Source organism: Dasypus novemcinctus, chromosome 12 (assembly GCF_030445035.2).
Source record: "Dasypus novemcinctus isolate mDasNov1 chromosome 12, mDasNov1.1.hap2, whole genome shotgun sequence".
NCBI lineage: Eukaryota > Metazoa > Chordata > Mammalia > Cingulata > Dasypodidae > Dasypus > Dasypus novemcinctus.
In genome coordinates this window covers 42,342,077-42,369,448 of record NC_080684.1, presented here as the reverse complement: position 1 = coordinate 42,369,448, position 27,372 = coordinate 42,342,077, and the positions used below count along the sequence as shown (strand labels likewise).

At 36.5% G+C, this 27,372-nt stretch overlaps 1 pseudogene; it reads left to right on the top strand.

Annotated features, from left to right (window-relative positions):
• Positions 1–17,171: 17,171 nt before the first annotated feature.
• On the top strand, positions 17,172–19,904 carry LOC101436098 (serine/threonine-protein kinase PAK 2 pseudogene; annotated as a pseudogene).
• The last annotated feature ends 7,468 nt before the right edge of the window (positions 19,905–27,372 follow it).

Genomic DNA, 27,372 nt, shown 5'->3' with positions numbered 1-27,372 from the left:
TTATATTTCTTGTAGGGTCAGTGTAGTTAGTTTGTGTATTTTTAGGAATTTGTCCATTTTGTCTACATTGTCCAGTTTGGTGGCATACATTCATTGTTTATAGTATCCTTTTCTGACCTTTCATTTCTGCAGGGTCAGTGTTAATGTTATACCTCTCAATTCTCATTTTATTTGTTTACATATTCTCTTTTTTTCCTTTGTCAGTCTAGATAAGTGTTTGCCAATTTTGTTGATCTTCTTGAGAAACCAATTTTGGTTTTTGTTGATTTCATTATTTTTACAGTTCTCAATTTCATTTTATTTTTTATCTAAAAGTTATTATTTCTTTCCTTTGGCTTGGTTTGGAATTTGTTTGTTGTTCTTTTTCTAGTCCTTCCTGGTGTGCAGTCAGGTCTTCTATTTTAGTACTTTCTTATTTTTTAATGTAAGCTTTGATGGTTATGAATTTTCCTCTCAGCACTGTTTTTATTTTATCCCATGCATTTTGACATGTTGTATTTTTGTTGTCAGTCATCTCAAGATATTACTGGTTTCCCTTGTGATTTCTTCTTTGGCCCACTGAATAATTGACTGTGCTGTTTAATCTCCATATATTTTCCTTTTCCTCTCTGTTATTGATTTCCAGCTTAATTCCACTATGATTAGAGAATATGATTTGCATAATTTCAATGTTTCTAAATTTACTGAGACCTGCTTTGTGACCCAATATATGATCTATCCTGGAGAATGGTCCATGAACACTTGTAAAAAAATGTATATCCTGCTGTTTTGGGGTGTAAAACTCTACAAATGTCTATTAAGTCTAGTTCATTTAGCATATTTATATTATTCAGGATCTCTATTTCATTATTTATCTTGTGTTCAGATGTTCAATCCAATGTTGAGAGTGGTACATTGAATTTTCCAACTATTATTTTAGAAACTTATGTTTCTCCCTTCAGTTTTGCCAGTGTGTGCCTCATGTATCATGGGGCACCAGCTTAGGTGCACAAATATTTCATATTTTTATTTCTTCTTGGTCAATTTCCCCTTTTATTAATATACAATGACCTTCTTCCTCTCTTATCACAGTTTGCATTTAAAATCTATTTTGTCCAACATTAGTATTGCTACTCCAGATTTTTTATGGTAACTCTTTGCATGGAATATCTTTTTCCAACTTTTACTTTCAACGTAATTGTATCCGTATGTCTGACATGAATATCTTGTAGACAACATATAGATGGTTCATATTTTTTCATCCATTCTATAAGTCTATGCCTTTTTTTAAAGGAGATACAAGAGATTGAATATAGGACTTTGTACATGAGAAGCAGGTGCTTAACCACTGATCTACATCTGCTCCCCAATGAGAGTTAGATTTTTGTTCATTTGTTTTGTTTTTAGGAAGTGCTGGAGATCAAACCCAGGACCTCATACTTGGGAATCAGGCATTCAACCACTTGCGCTACATCCACTCCCCAAGTATATGTCTTTTGATTGGGAAAATCAATCCATAAGCATTCAATATTATTACTAAAGTCATTACTTACTTCATCCATTTTATCATTTGCCTTTCCATTTCCATATCTTAATATTGTCTGTCTTTTTTATCCTTTATGTTACAATTACTAATAATCTTCAACTCTACACTATTCTCCAACCCTGTTGCCCTTACTTTTCCTTTCAGGCTGTAGCAGTCCATTTATATCTCTTGTAAACCTGGGCTTTGGTAAACATACTCTCCCAGTTTTTGTTTATCTGTGAAAACTTTAAATACCCTCGTTTTTGAAGAATTGTTGGGTGACAATTTTTATCCTTTAGTACTTAAAAACACATTATAACACTTTCTTTTTCACCTCAATGATCTCTGAGGATAGACTGACACTTAGAGTTATTTAGGTTTCCTTGTAGATGATGAATTCCTTTTCTCTTGCTGCTTTCAGAATCTTCTCTTAATCTCTGATATTTATCTTTCTGAATAGCAGCATCTTGAAGTACATCTATTCAGATTTATTCTGTTTGGGGTTCATTGTCCTTCTTGGATATTACTATTTAGGTCTTTCCTAAGGGTTGGGAAAATTTTGGTGATTATTTCCTCAAATATTCTTTCTGCCCCTTTTCTTTTCTCTTCTCCTACTGAGACACTGATCATGCATGTTTGTGCATATTGTACTGTCCTTCTATTCCCTGAGACCAGGTTCCATTTTTTCCCATTCATTTCTCCTCCTGTTCTCCTGTCTTTTCAAGTTCAGATGCTTGGTCCTCTAAGACTCTAATTTTGTCTTCCATGAAATCTATGGTTATATACCTCTAATGTATTTTTTTAATATCATACATTCTGTCTTTCATTCCCAGAAGCTCTCTTACTTTTCTTTGAAGAGTTTCAAATTGTTCTTCATGCTTACCCAGTGTCTTCTTAATATCCTTTCTCTTTAGTCATATTTTTCTTCAACTAATTGAATTGATTTAGGAAATTCGTGTGATTATTATTGATTAGTTGTCTTAAATCCTATGTCTCACCAGAATGTTTGTTTTTTTTCCCATTGGCTGAACCATCTTTTCCTGCTTTTTAGTATGACTTGTAGCCTTTTGTTGATGACTAGGCCTCTGAGTATGTTGGTGAATTTATTCAGATGTTGCATTTCTATCTCTTGCCTAGTGGTTTTCTTTCATAGATCTCCTTTGATTTTTTTTTTTGTTTGTTTCAATTTATTCTAAGTCTTTAAAAGTGCCCAGCTTAAGTTATCAACATGGGGTCATGGACTCACTAATGGAATGCATTCCTATGGGAGGGGACTGGGACAAGAGACTCCTACAAGCAGTTTTTTCCCTTGAAGTTTCCTGGCTGGCCAGCAGATAGCAACTGTCAATGACTATCTCCATGGAATTGTCTCTTTCAACCTCCACTTGCCTCAGATTCTGGTGTGGCCAGAGCCTAGATTCAGTGTGGGCTCTGCTGGCCAAATTCACTGAACAGAAACCACTCTGTGCCTGTTCTGATGCACGCTTTCTCTTCCCAGGGAAAAAGACATCTGTTCCCCTCTCAGTTGGTCACTGTGAGCTACAGGTTTTATCTTGAGAGTGGGGGAGATATGCTATTCCTAGCCCCAGGTGTTCGAAACTCATGGGTTTCATTTCAGCTTCTTTGTCTCTCTGTTCCTTTCCTTCCTGGAGGATGCACAGCACTTTCCTGGTCTTCAGATCTCCAAAGCAGTCCCGCCCCCCCCACCCCTGGACAGGTTTTTGCCCTTTCTCCACTGTTTTTGTGAGACAGTGAGGCCTGCTCTGATGCCATCTTCCTGGAAGTACTACTATATTATGTTTGACAGATACTATATTGTTCCAATATATGTGAAATTACCTTTTGTTATATGATTTTCCTCCCTCACCAGAGTATAAAATACTTGCTAAAAGGACTCTAACATGATACTTCTAATTTATTTTCCAAAAGCACCTAATACAATGCTAAAATATTACTTGTTCTTTAATTGGTTGACCAATTGGTTGACTGATTGACCAGTAGAGCTTTGTGCTTAACAGCTCATAATTTGGACCCGGACACACTTGATCTGCAGCCTGAAACAGACATTTACTAGCTGGGCTGCCTTGGGTAAATTACTGAATCCATCTAAGCATCATTGTTTGACTTTAAAATTAACATAAATGCATACAACGAACACACTTGGGTGAGACAGTAAGAGTGGGACATCAGATATAAAACACAGTGTTTTTAACACATTAAACTTTCAAATACTAATAACCGTTGAAATTACTTATCAACACATAATGTTATTGTCCTCTGTTTCTTACAGCAGGGGTCAAGAAACTATAATCCTCAGTACAAAAGAGACTGGCCGTTGTGTTAGTACATAGTTTTATTGGAACAAGACAAATCCATTCATTTGCTGTCTTCAACGGCTGCTATTGTACAGAGTTGAGTAGTTGTAGACAAGACCATATGGTCATCAAAGCCTAAAATATTTGCTATCTCGCCCTTTACAGAAAATCTTTGCTGACCTCCATCTTAGAATAGAGTCAGTACCCCTTAGCTTGGCTTCCATGACCATTGTAAACTGGCTGCAATGTTATCTCCTACCTTTCCCCAATAATTACCATGTGCTGTTGCTAAACAGGAAATATGCCTCCCAGATTCCTCCTGTCCTTTGGGTCTTAGATACTTTTCATTCCTCTATTACTCAGGATTCCCTTGCCTTTTTCTCCTTTTTAGTATTGTTAGAGCACAGTCTTATTATCTTTGAGATATTTATTGAGATGTAAACTACGTTTTAGTGTCAGCCATGCAGACTGTGTTAAATGTCTGTCTTCTATGCATCTGTGGCTCTTTGCTTATTCACTCAACACAACTAGTGAACTCCTCTGTGTTTTGGGAACTTAGCTTAATAATGGAGATAGAGAGATTAGCAAGAAATATTCCATTTTCCCAAGAGATTACTTGCGCTAAAGTTGAGAATATTTCTCATTTCTTTGTATGATATTGCCTCATATTATATATATTAAATGACCATCATAATATTAAAAATTAATATATGAAAATGCTTAGAATAGTGCCTGATATATGACAAGCACTAGGTAATACAACAGGAATCCCCCAAGGACTATCTCCTATGTGCTTGGCACTATGCCAAGAAGTAAACGCATAATAAATCACCATGTGGTAGATACCATCATCATATCCATCTCATTGATAAAGAAATTAAGAATTCAAAAGCTTAAGCATATTTTCCAAAATTATACTGCTTAGTGAATAACAAGAGTCATGTTCTGAACCCAAGATATATGTTTCCAGAGTGTGCTAAACCATGACTAGCATTTCAAAAGGGTCAGCCATCTTATTTTAGTATGAATAGAGGTTCCTGGCATATAGAAGAGATTAATATACATTTCATGAATGAATAAGTAATTGAATAAATGAATATAGCTTTAGAGAAGATAGTAATAAAAATAATATTAAAATCTTTTCTACTCTTGAAAACTTTTCCGTAAGGCTATGATCTAAGATTATTTAAATAATTAGAAATAGAGCAGATTGCAAAAAGGAAAAAAGAATAAAGAGGTAATATTTAAATGATGAGCCAGTAATCCTCAACCTGGATTATCATTAGAATAATTTGAGGTAATTTTTTAGAAGTGTAGATTCCTCTGTTCAAAAGCCTATTGATTCAGATTATGTGAAAGTGAAGCTCATGAATACAGTAATTATTATATTAAAAGTAAAAGCAAACAAAAAATCAGAAATTCAACCCTTGAGGTCAGAATGATTATACAAATTTATGCATAACTTCCTCAGTACAAAAATGGCCAAATATAAAATATATATTAACAGCAAACTATCTATGTTTATCATTCTATCTATCCCTTTAACAAAGATAGAGTCCCACAGAACACACAGCTTTGTTGAAGAGAGGTGGAGAAGAAGCACTTGGTATTAGATAGCAAGGTATGGTCTCAGACTTTTTGGGCTCATAGGTTAAAAGCAGTTAAGAAGACAGCAATTCCTACAGAAAAAAAGTGAAAAATTGTAAACAATTTATGGGGGGTGGTCTAGAGCCAGGCTCCCCTTGTTAGACTGTGGGTGGAGTAGATAGCTCCTATCCTGAAACAGAATGGTAGCACAGTTACACTATTTACCCCAAAATAAAGCCTATAGGATTTTATTTAAGTACATATTTGACAGTTTTATCAAGTGACAATTTTTGACTAATGAAGAAGTCTCTAGATATTCTGAAGAAACAGTAGCATATGGCCAACTTCTTGGGCTAAGATTCCATTAGAAAGCAGCAATAAAAAATAGCTACACATACCCATATGTTTAGAAATGAAAAAAAAAAAAGCCAGAGAGTAAATCGCAAAATGTTTCTAACTGAATTGCAAGAAAAAGCGCAACAGCTTAAAGGGGACTAAGGGTAAATTTTATAGACCTAAATGCAATGGTTAAAACCAACCAACAAACAAAGAAATAATGTACTAAGCCAGTAGTCAAGAAATTAAAAAAGAATAAATTGAAAGAAATTTATAGAGAAGAAATAACAGAAGTAGCAGAAATTAACTCAAAAGAAAATAAAAAAGTATAAAGATAATTGACAGGATCTACACAGGAATGATAAACCAAAAATAAAGAAAGCAGAAATAAATAGTATTACGAATGAAAACTGGGAGATAAGTATAGCTGCAGAAAGATTTTTAAATATTTTATAAAATAAAATTGAGTTTACTGCCTCATGTATTTCCACTTGGATAAACTCAGAAAATTAAGGAATTGTTACCTAGAAATATTTTTTAAAAGACTAAAATTATTAAAATGTGAAAGCAATGAAGAAAAGTACAATTTTCAAATCATAAAATAATTCTATGAACATCTTTATGCCAATATGCTTGAAAAGTTTGATTATATGAAATACTTTTAGAAATATATAATTTATTCAAATTGAATCTAGAAATAGAATTTTAAGCAAATGATAACTTCTATTTTATGCCAGACAAGTAGAGCTACAAATAATATGAGTATAGAATTACTGTAACATCAAAATTGGATCACAAGGATTAAAAGGAAAGGAAAATCAGCGAAAAAACAGAGATGCTATTATAACCACCAAAATTTTTTGTGTGCTGCCTTGGCATCCATCTTACTTTGGCTAAACCACTTGTCTCAACACAGACCTTTGACCTAGTTAATAAGCAACATTCCAGTCCTGGGGCATATACACCCTGGAGCACAAACCTACATCTGTGGCCGCCACTCACACACCTCACCCAAAACCCACAGCTGGCACCAAATGATAAACTCACCTTTCTCACCACCCTGGGACAGCCGGGCTCTTTCCTTTTCTATGCCAGTCCCTTTCCTTTCTCCTGTGCTTGCTTTAATGTATCCAGTCCTTTACTCCTGGGGGAAATCTACTAACCTCCACCACTGTGCCGCAATCAAGGCACATACTCACCAATCCCTCTTGCTTCGCTTGTCTGCTCCCCACCTTCTGGTTGAGCCAGCCAAGCCAATTATGCTTCCTGTACACTTCCGGTGGCACCCCACCCTCCCACCTCTAGGACCTGTGAGTAACATTTTTTTTCTCATGCCTCCAGTTTCTCATTGTTGTGGCCTGGACCTCCATGTGTAATCATATTTAGATCCAACTTAACTAAGGCACAGATGCCAAAATTCTAAATAAACATAAGCACATTAATTCAAGAGCATCAAAGAAAGTTTACCATGAATAACTGGGGTCTAGTGTGAGAAATCTGGGATGGCTAGACATCCAACATCTGTGTTTTTGCCTATGGTAAATAAAATGTGAAAAAAGATTGACTAAACAGGAGCTATTATAAAGTTCCCAAATAAGTTGAACCAAGTATCAAAGGGGAGCTTTAGCACAATTCTCCTTAAGTATGCAGATTTTAAATAATTATTCAATTATGTTAAAAATACACCAAGCTAAGGAAAGAAGGAAAATTACTTGACCTGATGAAATTTCTACCATCATATTTAATAATGAAATTTTAGGAACATTTCCATTTAGTAGTAACACAGATGCATGTTCATACCCTGCTTCTTTTCAATATTGTACATGATTGGTCTAATAAACAATATGAAGGGGTAGAGGTATATGTTTTTAAAAGGAGAAAGTCATTTTTATTATATATAGGCAAAATGATTGTCTAATAAAACCCCAATCTATTAATGTTGCTGGATAAAACATTAATAAATACATATCAATAGCATTTTCTTTGTATCAGCAAATTATTAGAAAAGTTAAAATTAAAATAGATACTTTCAGAATAGTAATAAAAACTGCCCAAACAGAGGAATAGATCTAGCCAGAGATTTTTTTTTTTTTTAATATTTAAGAAGAAAATTTCAGAAGCTGATATGGCTCAAGTGGTTAAGTGCCTGCTTCCCACATGAGAGGTATCAGATTGTTCCTGGTATTTCCTGAAAAAACAACAACAACAAAAAAACACAAGTGAACAAACAAAAAACCCAACTCAGGGTAGCTGATGTGGCTCAGTGGTTAAGTGTTATCTTCCCATATGCAAGGTCTTGGGTTCAATCCCCACCCAGGTACCTCAAAAAAAAAAAGAAAAAAAAAAGCAAATATGAATAAGTGCAAGAAAACACTACCTATTATAAAGAATGACAAAATATATTAAAAATTCCAAGTCTCACTACATTAAAACATATATTCAATATAATCTCAATAAAAATCCCAACAAGGTTTTTCATGGAAGATGATTGATCAATTATAAAATAGAAGAAGAGCAAAGGCAATATTGAGGGTTAGGAACAAATGGGAAATTTTTTAAAGAGATATAAAAATGTATTTTCACAATTTAGAAGTTTGAATATAGCACTAGTTAAATGATAAAGAAAAATAGATTAACAAAAATAGACATCCCAGTAACAGACCCAAGCATATATGTGAAATTGCTGCATAATAGAAGTGACATTAAAAATTCCAGAAGAAAAAAGTGAATAGATGATTTTGGGTCAATTGGCTCTAAATTAAAAAGGTAAAATCTAATTAGAACAGTGGGTTAATACTACTTCACATCTTGTCCCAAGAGTAAAATCTTTGCTAAAGGAAATTTATACCTGGAATAAAAACAAATAAATAAAAATGGATACTGTATTAAAAATAATAAACTATTTTAAGCAGATTTTGTAAAAGATTAGCATTTTAGTCAAAAGCTAAATAATTTTTCAGTTACATTTTGCCTCTAATAGAATTCTATATTATTTTATCTATTTCAGATGGCTTCACTTGAATGGGATTAAATGGAAACATAAAATTCTTAATTCACTTTTTGATAGGGCTAAAGACTTTCAATTATTATCTGTTCAAGAGAAATAAATCTAGTTTTTGGAAATCTTTTCATTTCTTCCCATTTTCATGTTATTTCATTTCGCTGAAGTTTCATAGGTCTTCTTGCTGATCCAATTGTATTATGGCTTTTAAGATGAATGGACAGCAGGGATTTTGTTTTGTTATTAATGTTTCAACCTTCTCCTGAATGCTTTTTATATCCCTTCTTCCAGACTATAGAAGAGGGTGAAGTAAATGGGTTCATACTCTCAACAATACACTGACATAATGCATTGCTTATATGAGGTGATAGTGCCACTATTTTTAACATGGATTTAACAAACTGTTTTTCTGTTAAACCTACAGAAGAAACAACAAATATTTTTCATTTGCAATGGAACCTATACTTTATTTTATTCATTCATTTAATCAAGCTATGAAGAATGAAGAGTTAAATTAATTCAGTTTTAGAGAGTGTACTGGTAGTCAGTTGATTTTTATGGGCAGAATGTGAAAGTGGGATTTGGAAAGAGGATTGAAAAAATTTTTGCTTGTAAAGGCACATTATTTTTAGCTAAAATACACCAATTATAATATTTCCTCCTACTGTACTTTGACCATTCATATACATTACATAAATATTGTATTTCCATTTTCTTTTTTTTAAGATTTATTTATTTATCCCCCACCTCCCCCCCCCCCCCCCCCCGTTGTACTGTGTCTTCTTTGTTTGCTTCTGCTGTTGTCAGCAGCACAGGAATCTGTGTTTCTTTTTTTTTTTTTTTGCATCATCTTGTTGTGTCACCTCTCTGTGTGTGCGGCACCATTCCTAGGCAGGCTGCACTTTCTTTCGCGCTGGGTGGCTTTCCTTCGGGGGTGCACTCCTTGCGTGTGGGGCTCCCCTACACGCGGACACCCCTGCGTGGCTCGGCACTCCTTGAGCGCATCAACACTGCGCATGGACCAGCTGCACACGGGTCAAGGAGGCCCGGGGTTTGCACTGCGGACCTCCCATGTGATAGACGGATGCCCTAACTCCTGGACCAAGTCCGCCGCCTCCTGTATTTCCATTTTCAACATTCTGTGGTTATTATGTTCCAGATATTGCATTTAAAATATTTTTTTATTATCTTTGTTTTAAAGATACATAAATAACACAAAATATTGCAATAAAAAATATAAGAGGTTCCCATATACCACACTCCCCACACCCCCAATCCTCCCACATCAGCAACTTCTTTCATTAGTGTGGTACATTCATTGCATTTGATGAGTACATTTTGGAGCATTGCTATACCACATGGAGTATAATTTATGTTGTAGTTTACACTCTCTCCTGGTCCATTCAGTGGATTATGGCAGGATATATAATGTCCTGCCTCTGTCCCTGCAATATCATTCAGGACAATGCCAAGTCCCGAAAATACCTCCATATCACACCTCTTTCTCCCTCTCCCTGCCTTCAGCAACTCCCGCATCCCATGTCTCCACATCAATGATATAATTTCTTCCATTGCTAGATACTGCATTTTAAGAAAATAGTAGCATCTGGAAACTCAAAGTAGCTACAGTTCACAAAAGAACAAAAATTCTCTGGAGCTTAGATAGACTTGCCTGTTAGTTCTTCTAGCAGCAAGCATTTCCAAATGTTCAAGGCTCATCTCCTGGGAAATGTGTCAAGTTCAAACATTGCTCCCCCAAAACTATAGAAGGAAAAGGGGGGTGTTAAGAAAGAAAGGACAGAAACAAAGAAAATAAATGAAAGAAAAATATATACAGCCTGAATTAGATCTTTTTATCATTTCTATTACCTCTCTTATTCTTCTTTTTTTGATCCCAATTGGTGACTTATTAGTGTCTACCTTTAGTCACCATTGTCTATGAGTTCTCACATTTTTTCAAATCAATGTGCAGTGAATTTTAGCTGCTAAATAAATAGTTAAAAACAAAACAATAATCAAACATTATTTCCAATCTGCATGAAGTCTTAGAAAGGATTTAGCCACTGATACCTGCCTTTGAGTAAAAATATTTTCCTTGTGCATCTAACTTTCATAACTCGTGCCATTTTCTTTATTTGTCATCTATGCAATGGTGAATAAGTTTTAGATACAAAGAGTGATTTCAATGCATTGTAGAAAATAACCACACTCTATACTTTAATAGAAATGAACTAAAAAAATAAGTTCATCCAAATTTATGAGAAAGAGTCTATAGTAAAATGTAGTGGTAAAAATGTCATTTTGAAGCATTTCTGGATTCAAACTTCTCTTCTGCCCTTACTGCTTTTGGACTTTGGAATGTGAGCTACAAAGACACAGCTGGACTTTATATATCCTGCCATAACCCACTGAATGTACTAGGGTGAGTGCGAACTACAGGGTAAACTATTATCTGTGTAGTGCCGCAGTGCCCCAAAATGTGTTCACTGAGTGTGATGAGGGTGCCGCAATGATGAGGGAGGTTGTTGGTGTGGGAGGAGTGGGGTGAGGGGTGGTGGGTATACAGGAACCCCTTATATTTTTTAGTGTAACTTTTTTTGTGTGATGTATATATCTTCAAAAAATACAATTTGCAAAATTGATGTGGTGGGGAGTGGGATTGGGTTATATGAGAACCTCTTATGTTTTTTTTTAAATGTTTTGTAATGTAACATTCCTTGTGATCTATTAATTTAAAAATTTTTTTTTAAAAAATCCATTAAGAAAAAAAAAAAGACACAGGGACATTTCCTACTATACTTCCAATATCTAAAACAGTGCTTGTTTCATATCACATCTCAATAGGTATTTGTTATATGAGAAGTTTTCCAGCCTTTTAAAGCTTTTCAAAATTGTAGCCAAATAACAATAGCCATATCATTGGGATTCTGTATGGTTTAAACAAAATAAGTGTTAAGTACGTGGTATGGTTCCTGGCTTTGCAAGTGCTCAAGAGAAGAAAATAATTATTTGACTTATGCTGTTGTATTTTCTTTCTCATCATGGATTCTTGCTGGACAAACTAATGATGTAATAGTTGGTTCAAATTATGAGGGGAATATTCTTTAGCATAAAATGACAGTTCATGTGATAGAATTTCTTCTATAGAAGGTAGTGTTAGGAACTTTATTCTTTTTTTTTAATTAAAAAAATTTAATATACTTAGATTGTACAAATGTCACATAAAAAATATAGGGGATTTCCATTTGCCCCACTCCCCACACCTCTCAAATTTACCCCATTAACAACATCCTTTATTAGTGAGTTACATTCACTGAAATTAATGAACATATTTTGAAGCATTGCCTCTAAGTGGATTAAAATTTACATTGTAGTTTATAGTCTCTCCCACACAATTCTGTAGATTATGGCAAGATTTTAATGGCCTGTATCTGCATTGCAATGTCATTCAGGGCAATTCCCAAGTCCCAAAAATGTTCCCATATTACACCTGTTTTTCCCTCTCCCTGCCCTCAGAACCTCCAGGGGCCCCTGAAATTATATCAATGATATAATTTCTTCTATTACTAGAATCACAATAAGTCTATAGTAGAATATTAGTAAGTCTATTTTAGTCCATAGTTCATTTCCCAATACTGAGGATTCTGGGATGGTGATGTCCACACCATCTCTTAATTGAGAGGGGAATGCAATCCATTAGGGCCGATGGATGGGACTTTTTTGCTTGTAGTTGTAGACTTTCTTGGTTCCTTGGTATGGTAATTATCTATCATCACCTCCATGTTAGTTGCCCTGGGGGAGACCAATGAACTGGAGTGTAGGTGTTGCAGCTCCATTGAGATTCAGGGCCCAGCTGGCACATGGACAGCCCAAAGATTTAAGTCTCTTGAATGTAAACCTATGAACTTTAGTACTAATTATAGGTTCACATAGAAGGACAGAAGAACCATGTGTAGGGAAACCACAACTGAACCCAACTCTGTCACTCTGGGGAGCATAAATACCAAAGTAGGGCCCATTGGCAAGGCACCAAACTCCTGAGCTACCTGCCCTGACTGTAGTGTCTGGATGTCTCCAGAGTCCTCAAGAGACCAGCTATTTGGGGTAGTATCTACTCTGGCTGTCAATTAGATCCTGCTGAGACATGCATATGTGTAACCTCTGGAATGACCTCTGACTCACTTTGAAGTCTCTTTTGCCCCATTTGGTGAAGGTCTTTTTCCAGTTGCATCACTAGTGGGTGCTTGGTAGTAATCCCTTGGTGCCAGGGTTGCTAATCCTTGGGAGTCATATCCCATGCTTGGTGGAAGGTAATGTATTTCTATGCTGAGTTTGGCTTAGGGAAGGCCACATTTGAGTAGCAAGGAGGTTCCCAGGAGGCAACTCTTAGGCATCCTTTAATACTAGGCAAAATTTCAATTTCAAGAGTAAAGATTCATACACACGGTCATCAATATGAAGGGCCCATCAATGGACCATCCTCCTTCACTATTCATTGCTCTTGTACTCAGGGGATTCTTGTTGATCCATTGGAGAATGTGGCAGAGCTCCCAAGGATGGAAATTTTATATTCCTTTGGTTATTGTGTGAATAACCACCTACTGTGACTGTGCCCCATGAACATTTGAACACATTTATATGCATTATATGTATACCCAGCTGAGTTTCCTCCCATGTATCCCCATCACTGACAACCTGCACCAATGATACTCTCCTGCCACAATTGTAACCCTTCTGTGATCCAAAACTTCTTCCAAAATGAAGCCAATGAAATAGCCAAATACAATTAATAAGAAAATGAAATAATAATGACAGTTTTAAAAATAGAAAAAAGTTTTTTAAAATTTTGGGATACTAAAAAATAATGAAAAAACTTAATTTTTTTACATTTCGCCTTTCATCACTGTAAAATCTGTTGTACAACTATGTACAGTGACATTTTCTTCTGTTTAGTTACCCAGTGCTTTACTTTTTTTATTTTCATTTTGTCCTCAAAGAAGTTTTAGGTTACAGAAAAGTCATGTATCAAATACAGGGAAATCCCTTATACCCAACATCCTCCCCCTTCTGCACTTTCCCCTCTTACCCTATTAATAATATTTTATATGTGGATAGTAAGTTTGTTATAACTGATGTACAAATATTGAAACAAAGTTACCAACCATGGCAAATGGTTTACATTATGGTTTACAATTTGGACCATACACTGTTTTAAACTTTGATGTAATTCAGCATGACCTCTATCCATCGTAGCAAGATCATGTAGAACATTTCCATCACCCCCAAAATGACCTATTTTCCATTTATTCTATTTCTCCCTCTCCCTCCCATCAGGATCCATGGCAACCAACAGGCTTCACTCCTTGAAGGACAAGATTCATAATCACTTGCAACAACACTGAGGGCTTGACACACTGATCTGTCCTCCCCTACTAGGCAGTGCCCATGGTCTCAAGAGACTCCTGCCCCTCTATTTGAGAACATAGCAGGCCTCCCCAGGATGGGAGTCTACCACCTTATTGCTCATTATATGGGTCTCCTTTTGATCTAATAGTAACAATATAGAAGGACACTAATTAAGGAAATAAGTCTCTAAATGATGTGACATGGATTTATTGGCCAAACCTTACACTAAAAGTTATTTCAAAAGTGATGGAAATAATTTTATTTTATTATTATTACTATTTTTAAGTCTATTTGCTTAAAACTAGCTTTTGAGACTATGCCCTGATCTCTTCTGGAGACATTTTCTTCCTATTTAGGAAAAAAAAAATGAATTTGGAGAAAGATTATATTTGATGTTCAAAAAAAATCTCTTAAAAGATGTTATTTTTAAGTTATGTATTTGATATTTTCCCTATACAGTGAATCTAATAGCAGATTTTAGTATTATTTTTTATACAACACTACTTTACTATCAAAATATTTCTAAGACAGTGTGAAATTTTAAAAATAGATGTGGCTTTGACAGAAATTAGGTATTAGAGTTTCCTAGGCTGCTGAAAGCATGAAATGGGTTGGCTTTAAACAATGAGAATTTATTAGCTTACAGTCTGAGCCATGAGAATGTCCAAGTCAAGCCATCATCAGGGTGATGCTTTCTTCCTGAAGACTGGCTGCCAGCAATCCTTGGTTCCTCTACTACATGGAAGTAACATGGCTACCACTACTGGTTTCTCCCTTCTCTTCTGGATTTTGTTGCTTTCAGCTTCTTGTTTCCATAGATCTCTCTCTCTCTCTCTCTCTCTCTCTCTCTCTCTCTCCCTCCGCCCCCCCCCCCCAGTTCCTTTTTTAAAGGATTCCAGTAAGAGGATTAAGAGCCATGTTGAATGAGGTGGGTCACACCTAAACTGCAGTAGCCTTATCAAAACAGCCTACTTACTGTGGGCTCATATCCACAGCAACGGATTAGCTTTAAGAACATGATTTTCTGAGGCACATACAGTTCCAAACAACCACACTATGCTTAAGTATATGATTTTAAAAGGGACAATTGTGAAATATTGATATGATTAATATGCAAATATGCAATATAGTTACATTACAAAATAATATGGAAAAATCACTATAATGTGCATGGATTACCTATGATTTATTTTTTTATAGTATATGGAAAACTGGTTTCCAGTACCTGGATAGGAACAAGGTAACTGCCAAGCAATCATAGTAGCAGGTGGTAAAACATTGGCATCAATGGATGTAAATGAAAGGTTCTATATTATGCTTATGAACATATTCTGATTTATTTATATAATAGAATACTAAAAATCACAGGACCAATAAGAAATGTAAATCTATCTGATATGAACCAGCCAGTGTGAATAGCAATCCAGTCCACATTGCTTAGAATTTTACCTTATTTTCTTTCAATTTTGTAGTAATATTTTCTATAGATCCTTAAAAAGGCATTGCGACATTTGACATAGACTTTTTGCATCACCTTCTGAATAATATATTGTTGCATATTTACTTTCTGCTACATTGCAAATGGGTTTCTTTACATGTTCACTATTATTATCATATCACAAACAGATAGTAAGAAATATTTGTTCAGTAGTAAAGAAAGTCTGCAGGGAAACTTTGTCTCCAGTCTGTTTGGGGGACTTAAATGTCACAAGTGTCCCCTGTGGATTTATAAGCACAAGCTTGGCCTTATGCAGGTTCAGGGTTTGGATGTATTCTATGTCATCCAGGAAACCCCAAAGAAATTAGTTCAAAACTCCCTGAGATACCCGATAGAAACAAATAAAAACGCTTTTTCTGGAGGAGCATTCCCTTTATCCAATACTCTAAAGATTCCTAGAGACCAAGATCAGCCAAATATGAACATGTTTAAAAATTACCAAACACACAGGAAATGAACCGTCATTAGTGCATCTGAAAAGCAGAAATATTAGATCTCATGAGCTTCGGATATTAGAATTTTCAGATAAGAGGACAAATGATGTAAACATTGTTAAGAAAAAATATTTGAAACTTGGAAATAAGGCATGGCATTGTATGGCATGTCCTTTTAATGTCACACTGAGACATTTATGATAAGCGCACTCAACTGTTATTTCATCCCACAGGACAATGTCCCTTAGATTGACTTTGCTATTTGAAGCTTGGTTACACTGTTACATGTTTGTCTGTAGATTTCTGTCCACTAGAAAATATAACCCTAAAACATGCTTGCATTGCCCTTTAGAATATTAACGAGTGTTGCATGTACTTACCAAACTTCCAACATTTTCTTTTTTTTAAATTCCTATCTTTATGGACTAAATATATAAACTTCTGCACGCAAATGCACTTGAGAGGAGATTTAACCCTTACTGCTTCCCTCATTAATTAGTGAATTAAGATCTTTGCTATATGTTATTTCTATATTTGTATGTGTGTCATGCTTTTCACTGTTGAACTTTGGCAACATTTATGTAAATTAAAGAAGGAACCTAAAGTATGAACAAGAAAAGAGACTATAAAAAGGAAATGGAATGTTTGAAATATACTTAGATAGAAATACCAAAGTAATACCTAGGTTAACCAGGAGGTTAGATACACTGAAAAGTAAAATAGTGAACTTAAAAAATACGAAGACAAGTCAGAATGCAGCAATAGAGAGGACCATTTAAAAACAGCTACCTAGAGGGGCGGACCAGAGAGCCACGTAGTGGAGAGGTGTTCCCACGCCTGCCGCTGCTTCTCGCCCTTGCCGAGGTACCTTGCGCTCCCTATTGCATGCGGACGGACTGGGGCTGTAGCTTGGCTTAGCTGCGGCGGGTGCTGCGCTCATGCAGGGCTGCACTTTACTTCCTGCTACTCCACACCTCCTCTCCTTCCCCTGCCGAAAGCTCCAGGGTGGCTCGGTAGCCCGCCTGGGGCTTATATCTAGGCGCCTCGCTGGGGCCTTTCCTCAACTGGAGACTTTTCATCATTCTAAGTCATGTCTGGTAAGAGAGAACTGGAAGAGAAGCCTCTAGCATCTCCTGTGCGAATGAGCAGTACCATTTTCAGCGCTGGAGGCCAAGACCCTTTGTCAATTAGAGTTTGAAACATTTCCCATCTGTTCCAAAGGGGAGAAAAAAGGCCAGGAATAAAATCATCTCTATATTCTTAGGCACAGAGAAAGGAAGAAGAAAAAGGATGGCCAGAAATTTCTCCTCCAATTGACATTGAGCACAGCTTACAGGGAGGCTTTGATGCTGTTACTGGAGAATTCACTGCTATGCGGGAAGAGCGGGCTCAGATTATTGCAAGTCTCCAGTATCACCGCACTAGAGCAAAATAAGAATCATCAGTCTGTGCTGGATGTCTTAAGTTCTAAGACTCCAACACAGTGAAGCTGAGACATTCGAGCTTTACTCCTTCCCCTCTGGAACATCAGTGCTGAATGTGCTCTGAGACCAGGTCATACAAAATCAATTTACACAAAGTCTGTAATTGATGCCATTCCTGCTACAATTGGTGATTCTAATGTTGACAGTGGTGCCAAGTCTTCAGACAAACAAAAAAATACCAAGATGGCAGATAAGACATTATGGAGAAATTAAGAACTATTTTGTAGCATAAGTGGCCTCCCCCTGCCAAATATATAAGATATGGGAAATTGGTCAAGGGGCTTCTGGTACCGTTTTTACTGCTACTGATCTGGCATTGGGATGGAAATGGTTTTCAAATAAACACATTTACAGAAAGAGCCAAAGAAGGAATTGCTCTTGAATGAGAGTCCAGTGCTGAAAAAATGAAAGAATCCCAACATAGTTAACTTCTTGAACAGTTACTTGATGGGCCATGAATTATTTGTGATAATGGTGTAGCTTGCTGGCCTAGGGACCACTTATTGATGTTGTAACAGAAGCCCGTATAGATGGAGCACAGATTGCTGCTGTATGCAGAGAGTGTTTCCTGGCTTTGGAGTTTTTACATGCTAATTGGGTGATCCGAAGAGACATCAAAGTGACAATGTGTTTTGAGGGAGGAAGGATTCCTTAAAATTACTGACTTTGGTTTCTGTGCCCAGATCACCCCTGAACAGAGCAAGCTAAGTACGATGGTTGGAACACCTTATTGGATAGCATCAGAGGTGGTTACAGGGAAATCTTATGGTCCTAAAGTGGACATATGGTCTCTGGGTATCATGACAATTGAGGTGGTAGAAGGAAAACCTCTATACCTCAGTGAAAATTCCTTGAGGGCCATGTACCTGATAGCAACTAATGGAATCCCAGAACTTCAGAATCCAGAGAAACTATCTTGAATATTTTGGGATTTCTTAAATTGTTATTTGGAAATAGATGTGGAAAAAGGGGGTTCAGTCAAAGAATTTTTACAGCATCCCTTCTTGAAACTGGCCAAATTTTCTAGCTTGACACCACAGATCATGGCAGCTAAAGAAGTAATGAAGAATAACTGGGTAAGCAGACTTGGCCCAGTGGATAGGGCATCTGCTTACCACATGGGAGGTCCGCGGTTCAAACTCCGGGCCTCCTTGACCTGTGTGGAGCTGGCCCATGCACAGTGCCGATGCACGCAAGGAGTGCCTTGCTACACAGGGGTGTCCCCGTGTAGGGGAGCCCCATGTGCAAGGAATGCACCCAGTAAGGAGAGCCACCCAATGGGAAAGAAAGTTCAGTCTGCCCAGGAATGGCGCCGCATACACGGAGAGCTGACACAGCAAGATGATGCAACAACAAAGAGAAACAGATTCCTGTGCTGCTGATAACAACAGAAGCAGACAAAAAGAAGAACATGCAGCAAAACTGGACACAGAGAACAGACAACTGGGGTGGGGGAGGGGGAGACGGAAGGGAAGGGGAGAGAAATAAAAAAAAAGAGTAACCATTAACATCATTGTGGTGGCCTCATATTCTTTTCTCCATTTTCTAAAAGAAAGTCTTTTGATATGTGAAAGGTGTTGCTCTCTTCAATGGTTTGAAAGACATGGTATGCATAACATGGAGGAAAACCACAAACTACTCCCAGAAGACAAGTGAGAGAAAATTTCAAAAAAGAATTATGATTCAGATAAACCCCTTCTTTAGGGTCCAAAAGGAATTGTGGACTAAATCACTAGCCTTAAGTCTTTCTCTTCCAGGAAATAGTCCATCAAGGCTACTTATCATGCTTGATATTTGCATTTTATTTTACTGGCTTTGTTGTAATAGTGCCCATTCATTATCTCCCTTGGGATATTTTGAATACAGGAAGAGCAGATTTGAGTTTTTCAGGACATTTGTTTCATCTGCTAGTCTTCTTTTCTTTCTTCATAGATTCTTCCTTGACTTGCTCCTTTTGAGTTGCCTTGAGAAATATTTCTTATACCTAAATTCAAAGCAAGTGTGATAGAAATTATGAAGCCCCTTTTATTGGTAGAGGGGCGCTATATGGTTTAACTTTGCATACTACCTTTTTTATATGAAAACTTTCGGGCCAGAACTTGAACTGAAAAAATGGGAGAAAAGTATGTAATTTTTACCTTTTCTAACAAATGTGAAGAAATTTTAGAAATTTCATGGTAGTAGTTGTTTGGTGTTTGTTACGTATAAAGAGAAGACCAAAGCTTATTTAAACCAAATCATTGAAACAAAGAAAGAATCCCATTGACAATTTGTCCTCATGATTTATGTCTTCTTTCTGTCTGTTTCCTTTTCAGATTTGGCTTCAGGAACCGAAGTAGTTTGTTCTTGTTTCAACGTGGGCCTTATGAGTTTGCTTGGTGCTGCTACCCTACTTCCCATTTTTTCTTTCATTTTGCAAATAACTTTCTGTATAGGTTGTAATTGTAGGCCCAAGTTTTGTTTTTATTTTTGTTTTAATTAGCTCTCCTCCACACTCAGTAACAAATAATGCAAAACTTGTATTTTTGGAGTATAAAAGTTAACTTTTCTTTCTCCCCTTTCTGCCATTTAAAAGAGAGAAATATTTGGGAGTAGCAGATACAAAGTGAGAGATTTGAACTTTGGTAAGCTCAAAAATAATTAGATAAGGAAAATGTCAGTAACATAGAGAAGCAACCTGTAACTAGTAAACCATAGAGATTTGTAATACATGAATTAGGTTGTTCCCAACCTATTGCCAACATCTTTATGGCTACAAGAACTTAAATAACAAAGCACTTATATTAGTCAGGGTTCTCTAGGAAAACAGAATAGACAGGAGATATCTGTAAATAGTATGAGAACTTATAAAAGTATTTCATGCAACTGTGAGGATGCATAAGTCCAAATTCCATAGGGCTGGCTACAAGCCAGGGACTCTGATGAAGGTCCTTGATGAGGTTTCTCAGAGACGCTGGCTCTCTGCAGTAGGGATGGGAATTCTCTCTCTGAATGCTGAAATAACTTTTCCTTTTAAGGCCTTCAATTGATTGGTGAAATGACACTCATTGCTGACAGCAATCACCTAAGTTGATTGTAGATGTAATCAGTCATAGATGTAATCAACTCACTGATGATTACAGTCCGTGAAATGTCCTTGTATTACAATTAGCCAAATATTTGCTTGACCAAACAACTGGGCCCCATTACCTGGCCAAGTTCACACATTAGCCTAACCAGTATAGCATTATAGTTCACCCCTTGTCAACTTGGGAACTATAAATAACACACACACATTTATATGCATAGCCTAACCACTTTTGGGTGGTACCTGCGTATGGTGCAGAACAATCTGTGAATCAGACCTGACCTGAGTTTTCTTTTCTTCAATCAACTGACTGTAAGGAACTCCCCAAGAGGCCTTAGCTATGAGTAGGGAAAGAGAAGCTAATGTGGGAGGAGTGGTGGCCAGGGCATTTGGGCTACTTCCTCATGTAACTTGTGCCTTCAGGACGTGCTTGAGCCCTATCTCGGATGTAGTACTTCTACTTTATGATGGAGTGCTGCTGTGTACCTGGCCTTCTCCTAATTCAAGGGACCCTGGCTTTGTAAGCTGTCTCAAGTTTTAGAATTAATTAAGGGGCCATGACTCTTTGTTCCTTTAGTTCAAATTAGGCTTTGTTCTCTCAATCTAGACTTCTGCTTATACAGATCAAGTAGGAATTTAGTAGACTGCCCATTTATTTTGCTTCTAGGTACCCCCATGATCTGTTAGCCAACACCATAGGTCTATGTGACTTAACCTATTTTGATTGCTGCTTTGAGTCTGCTTTTCAATGTGGTAGTGACACCTAACTTGTCTTTGGCAATTAAGTGATGCCACTTGATTTCTACTAGCCTGGGATCCAGTTATTCCCATAGTGTTTAAGGATTCTAGTTCTATGACAGCATTTCCCACAGGAATATCTGATGTGCAGAGAATAGCAACCACAGAGCTCTTCAGGGAAGAAGTTAATCTCACAATTTTATTCCTCATAGTCCTGGTGAAAGGTGTGTCCTCTGGACATTCCCAGGGTGGGTGGGCAGGTCTTAGATAGTAAATCCATTCGAACATTCTAACATTCCAATCTCTCTAAGCCTTTGGATCCCCTCATCTACAGTATACAAGGGCAATTCTGGCATCTTGACCTCAGGCAACGTTCACCATCTTTCTGTCCATGTTTCAGCCAGTCTCCTGAACAAACTGCTTGAGCCTTTTCTTACCCATCAAACTAAAACACTGAATCCGAATCTCTGCTTAGTGGGCCCTTATCAATAAATTCAGCTGGATCCAACTTTATATTTCTACCGCCATTATCCCAAACCCTTAATATCCAGATTCCCTTGATGTCTGTTGATATAAATTAGAAAACTCATGCAATTATTTTGGAGTATAGCATATTTCCTCCATGGGTTACACTTTGTACTTTGTACACTTTGTACATTGTACCCCTGTGGGGCATTTTGAGACTTTAATTATTGTTCTCTAAGAAAAGACAGGTGGTAGAGGTGAGTAAGAGAAGCATTAGAAATGTCTTATAAGCCAGTAGCCTCAGGCCATTCCATCACAGTTTCATCTATTGAGACAGGATTAATCTCTTCAGGTGGGGGTTGGATCTTGACGCTTTGGAGCAGGTTTGAGGTTGGGTGGTAGTCTCCTCAGGGCAGGGAGGAGATCAGGTGGCTGTCTGCTCAGGGCAGACTATTACAGGTTTATCTGCCAAAGTCTCAGCAGAATTTAATGTTTCAATGTCCCCACTGCTATCATCATCAAACTCCAATCCTCTGGATTCCACTCCTTTTCAATCAATGCCCTCTTTTTAACAGCAGACACCCTGCTATGTTGAGATTTTAGTTTCCATTGTAACTCTGCTACTTGCACAATGAATCTCTGAATCTGTTTTTTAGAGATCTCAAGTCTACAGCTGCACGAAATAAGATTTTCTTTCAGGGAACACAAACTTTCCCATGATTCATGAGGTGTTTAAGTTGCAAATTTGAAGTCTTCAGCTCATCCCTTTCTTTTATAACTGTATCCAGCATATTTAGGAACAGCCAGGCAATATCATTATACTTTTTAACTGTACAAAACTCTGCTAAAGTGTTGAAAAAAAACTCATCTGGAGCCCTGTCTCTTATTAGCATGGAAGTAATGATACCCATTCGTGAAATTTTATGCATCTCTATTGCCAACTCACACCATTGACTGTCAGTGCCCTCTTGATTATTAGAAACAGAGTAATTTGTGCCCTTGAATTTAGTCAGAGACCCAACTGCAAAAATTCCAGAACCAATTCAGAGATCCCATTTTTAAGACTGTTTTTCTCAAGAACCACTCCCATTACCAAGGTGTATTAGCCGGGGTACTTTAGAGAAACAGAACTGACAGGAAGTATCTTTGAATAGTGTGGGGTTTTATTAAATTGTCTCATATGACCCCAGAGATGCACAAGTCCAAATTCCTGCAAGTCAGGTACTCTGATGAAGGTCCTTGATGAGTACCCCAGGAGACACTGGCCATCTTAAGTAGAGATGAAAATTCTTTCACTGAATGCTGAAATCACTTCTCCTTTTGAGGCTTTCCATGGATTGGATTAGAGGTCATCAGTGCTGATGGAAATTTCCTCAGTTGATTGTAGATGTAATCAGCCATAGATACAATCAACTCACTGATGATTAAAATTCATGAAATGCTCTTGCATTTCAATTACCCCAGTGCTCCATTGATTAAATAACTGGCCACCATTACCTGGCCCATTGACACATTAGCCTAACCATCACTGTACTTACCTTAATTCATGGATCTTAGATTTTTTTCAAATGAATAGATAATATACATGTAAAAAAACTGGAGTAAGAAAGATAAGAAAATGAAATATGTTGATAATAGAAATATTCTATTTTAAAAATAAAAAATACATATCTTTTACTATAGCATTGATTATTAGAGCACCCTCTTCTGTCTTCTCATCTCTACTCCATTACTCTTGATTTTTGTAGTTATTGTTGTCATTGTTTTGTTTTGTTTCATTTCTAGAGGAGATATTGTCCTATTTGGTCCTAAATAGGACCATTTGGTAATATATCAAAAGCCACATAAAAGAGAAAAATCAGTGGTTTGGTTCTGGCAATTGTTCCAACCATTCTGTCCCAGTTAACTTCATCCAGCAATAGCAAAAATTAGGAATAAAATATTATTTTTACATATAAATTTTACTGATATTTATTAATAAAGCATAAATCCAACTGTATTAGCTGAAGGGGTACTGATGCAAAATACCAGAAATTTGTTGGCTTTTATAAAGGGTATTTATTTGGAGTAGAAGCTTATAGTTACCAGGCCATAAAGCATAAGTTACTTGCCTCACCAAAGTCTGTTGCCATGAATTGGGGCAAGATGGCTGCTAACATCTGCCAAGAGTTCAGACTTCCTAGGTTCCTCTCGTTCCAGGACTCTATTTCTCTCCAGACTCAGCTGCTGTGCTCTCCCATAAGGCCAGTGGTAGACTATTAGGAAAATGGCTCTGTCTCTTTTCCCAGGGCTTCTGCCCTGTCTAAGGAGCTGTCTCTATTTCTCTGTGTTTCTTCTGTGTGTTTACTTCCCTGGGCTCCAGCTCAAAACTCCAGCATCAAAACTCCAACTTACTTCTCTGCTCTGCTGTGTAGTTTTATCTGTGAGTCCCTGCCCACCAAGGGGGTGGGGACTCAACATCCTACTGACATGGCCCAATTAAAGCCTTAATCATTATTTATTCAAGGAAAAGTGAAACCTCTGAATCCAATGCAATGTAATGTGCAAACAGGCCAGTTTACAAACATAATACAATATCTATTTTTGGAATTCATAAATAATACCAAACTGCTATACCATCCAAAGTATACAATCATGGTCTTCAGAATAATCACATAGCTGTGCATTCATCTCTTCAGTCATTTTTAGAGCATTTTCATTATTCCAGTAATAGCAATAATCATACTAAAAAACAAAAAACAAACAAGCAAAGCTCATCATCTATCAATCTCTCTATGCTTCCCCTGCTGTACATAGCTGCTACTGTTTTCTTCTCTTTAGTTTATTTGTATTTGTATTTTGTAAAAACAATATTATATGCAATATCACCCATATTCATATTTTACTGGAGGTGTCACTATGTTATACAGTCCCATGTTACATTTTTTAGCTTTCCTTCTAGTAACAGTCATGTCCTTAGATGTTCCCTTTCAACCATTGTCATACCTGTATGAAACGCTGCTTGTCACAAATGCCATGATGTGGTCTCACCATTTACATTCATATCAAAAGATTTACAAATGAACTTTTAACGAATTCTGCACAGATTAACCATCAGCTTTCCATTCTCTACCCTCACTCTATTTTTGGTGACCTATATTCTAAATTATTAATTCCATGAGTTCACATAATATATTTAGTTCATAATATCACAGTCATACAATATTTGTCCTTTTATGTCTGTCTCTTGTCACTCAATATAATGTCATCTAGATTCATCCTTGTTGTCATATAATAAAGGATTTCATTTCTTCTTATAGCTATATAATAGTCCATCATCTGTATACCTCACAATTAGTTTATCCATTCATCAGTTGATGGACACCTGGGTTGTTTCCATCTTTTGACAACAGTGAATAATGCAGCTATGAACATTGATGTGCAAATGTCTGTTCAGGTCACTGCTCTCTGCTCTTCTGGGTATATACCTATTAATGGTATTGCCAAGTCACACGGCAAGTCTATATTCACCTTCCTTGGGAACTGCCAAACAGTTCTTCATAGTGGCTGTACCATTCTACATTCTAGGATTGGTGATTAAGCATTCCTATCTCTCCACATCCTCTCTAACATTTACAGCTTTCCAACTTTTTAATAGTGGCCTTTCTAATAAGTGTGAAATGATAGCTTACTGTAGTTTTGATTTGTATTTCCATAATCACTAGTGATGCTGAACATCTTTTTGTGTGTGTTTCTTTGCCAATTGTATTTCTTCTTCGGATAATTGTCTTCTCAGGTATTTTGCCCATTTTTTAATTGGGTAGTTTGTCTTTTTATTGTTAAGTTGTATGATCATTTTATATATCATAGATATTAAACCCTTATTGGATGTGTGATTGCCAAATATTATGAGTAAAATAATAAATGAGGATCATAATTAGAACACTTAATATGGGTTTTCAATTGGATTTTTTAGTTCATTTTTTTTCCGGGTTGGGGGTGGGGGGTTACGTTGGCCTTCTACAGTTATTACTAAATTACTTTGCAGAACAAGCTGTTTTATTTCTGCTGGAAAGTTACAGTGCCTCTACTTGGATAAAATATCCTGTAGTAGAAATATAGTCTGATTAACTCTGAAATGTGTCATTTTTAAACAAAATAATCTTAAAAGCAGTACAGAATTGTGGTTTATTAGTTTTATATTAAAATGTTTTATCTAGTTGAAAGAACAATTTTACCATAATGAAGAATCATTTTTCTTAAATAATTGCTTTTTGACCTCATCCTTTTTTGTCATCACTTTGGAATGAAAATTCCCACTTAAATCTAAAAATGAACTTTGTAGTCCTTTGTTTTCTTAAGTCAATATTACTTATTTTTATATTTCAGATTCTGTGGTGGTCTGTTACCTGCTCCTCTTGTTCCTTTTCCTGGCTTAGGGACAGTTAAAGCTCAGAAATCCTTAAAATATAAAATATTTATCCTACCTGGAATAGTAAACAAGTAGTGTGATTGAGATTGCTTAAGAAACAAAGGCTAACATAATTCTTATTTTCATGTGTTGAGTGCCTGGCACATAGGAGGAATTCTCTTCCCTTCAACATAAATATTAAGCTCTGAAATTCATCTAATAACCACCAGTCATAAGTGAACCTGTGCTTTTAATAAGCAATTTATAATGTTTAGTACTAGAGTTGATAGTTGTCTATCCAAGAGACTTAAATCTTTGGGCTGTCCATATGCCAGCTGGGCCCTGAATCTCAACAGATTTGCAACACCTATTCTCCAGTTCATTGGACTCATCCAGGATAACTGACAAGGATAAGATGATCAACAACAACCACCTCAAGGTACAGAGAGGATCTGCAACTGCAAGCAAAATAGTCCTATCCATCTGACCCATTGGATCTAAGCCACCTCTCAATTAGAGGTGGAGTGAGCATCACCATCATAGAATCAGTCCACATTGGATTGGGGAATGGATGGTGGACTAGAGCAGACTTAAAGTTGTTCTACTGTAGATTTGTTGTGATGCTAGCAATGGAAGAACTTTTATCATGGATGTGGAGGCAGTGGCCACTGGAGGTTCTGAGGTTAGGGAGAGGGAAAAATAGGTATAATCTGGGGGCATCTTTGGGACTTGGGAATTATCCTGAATAACAGTGCAGTGACAGATATAGGCCATTGTATATCATGCAATAACTTGCAAAAATGTGTGGAAGAGAATGTAAACTACAATGTAAACTATAATCATCACTTAGTGGCAATGCTCCAAGATGTATTCATCAATTGTGACAAATATACCACACTAATGGAAGATGTTGCTGATGTGTGTAAAAATGTGGGAGGGCTAGGTAGCGGGCATATGGGAATCTCCTATATTTTCTGTGTAACATTTGTGTAATCTAAGTTTCTTTAAAAAAATTCAAAAAGTATATTAAAAAATAAAAATATAAAACTAGCTATGAGTTTTTCTTTATATGGCCCATTTAAATACATGTTTATTTATATATACTGTATTCTAGCCAGAAGAATTTTAGGTCAGATCAGGCAGTAGC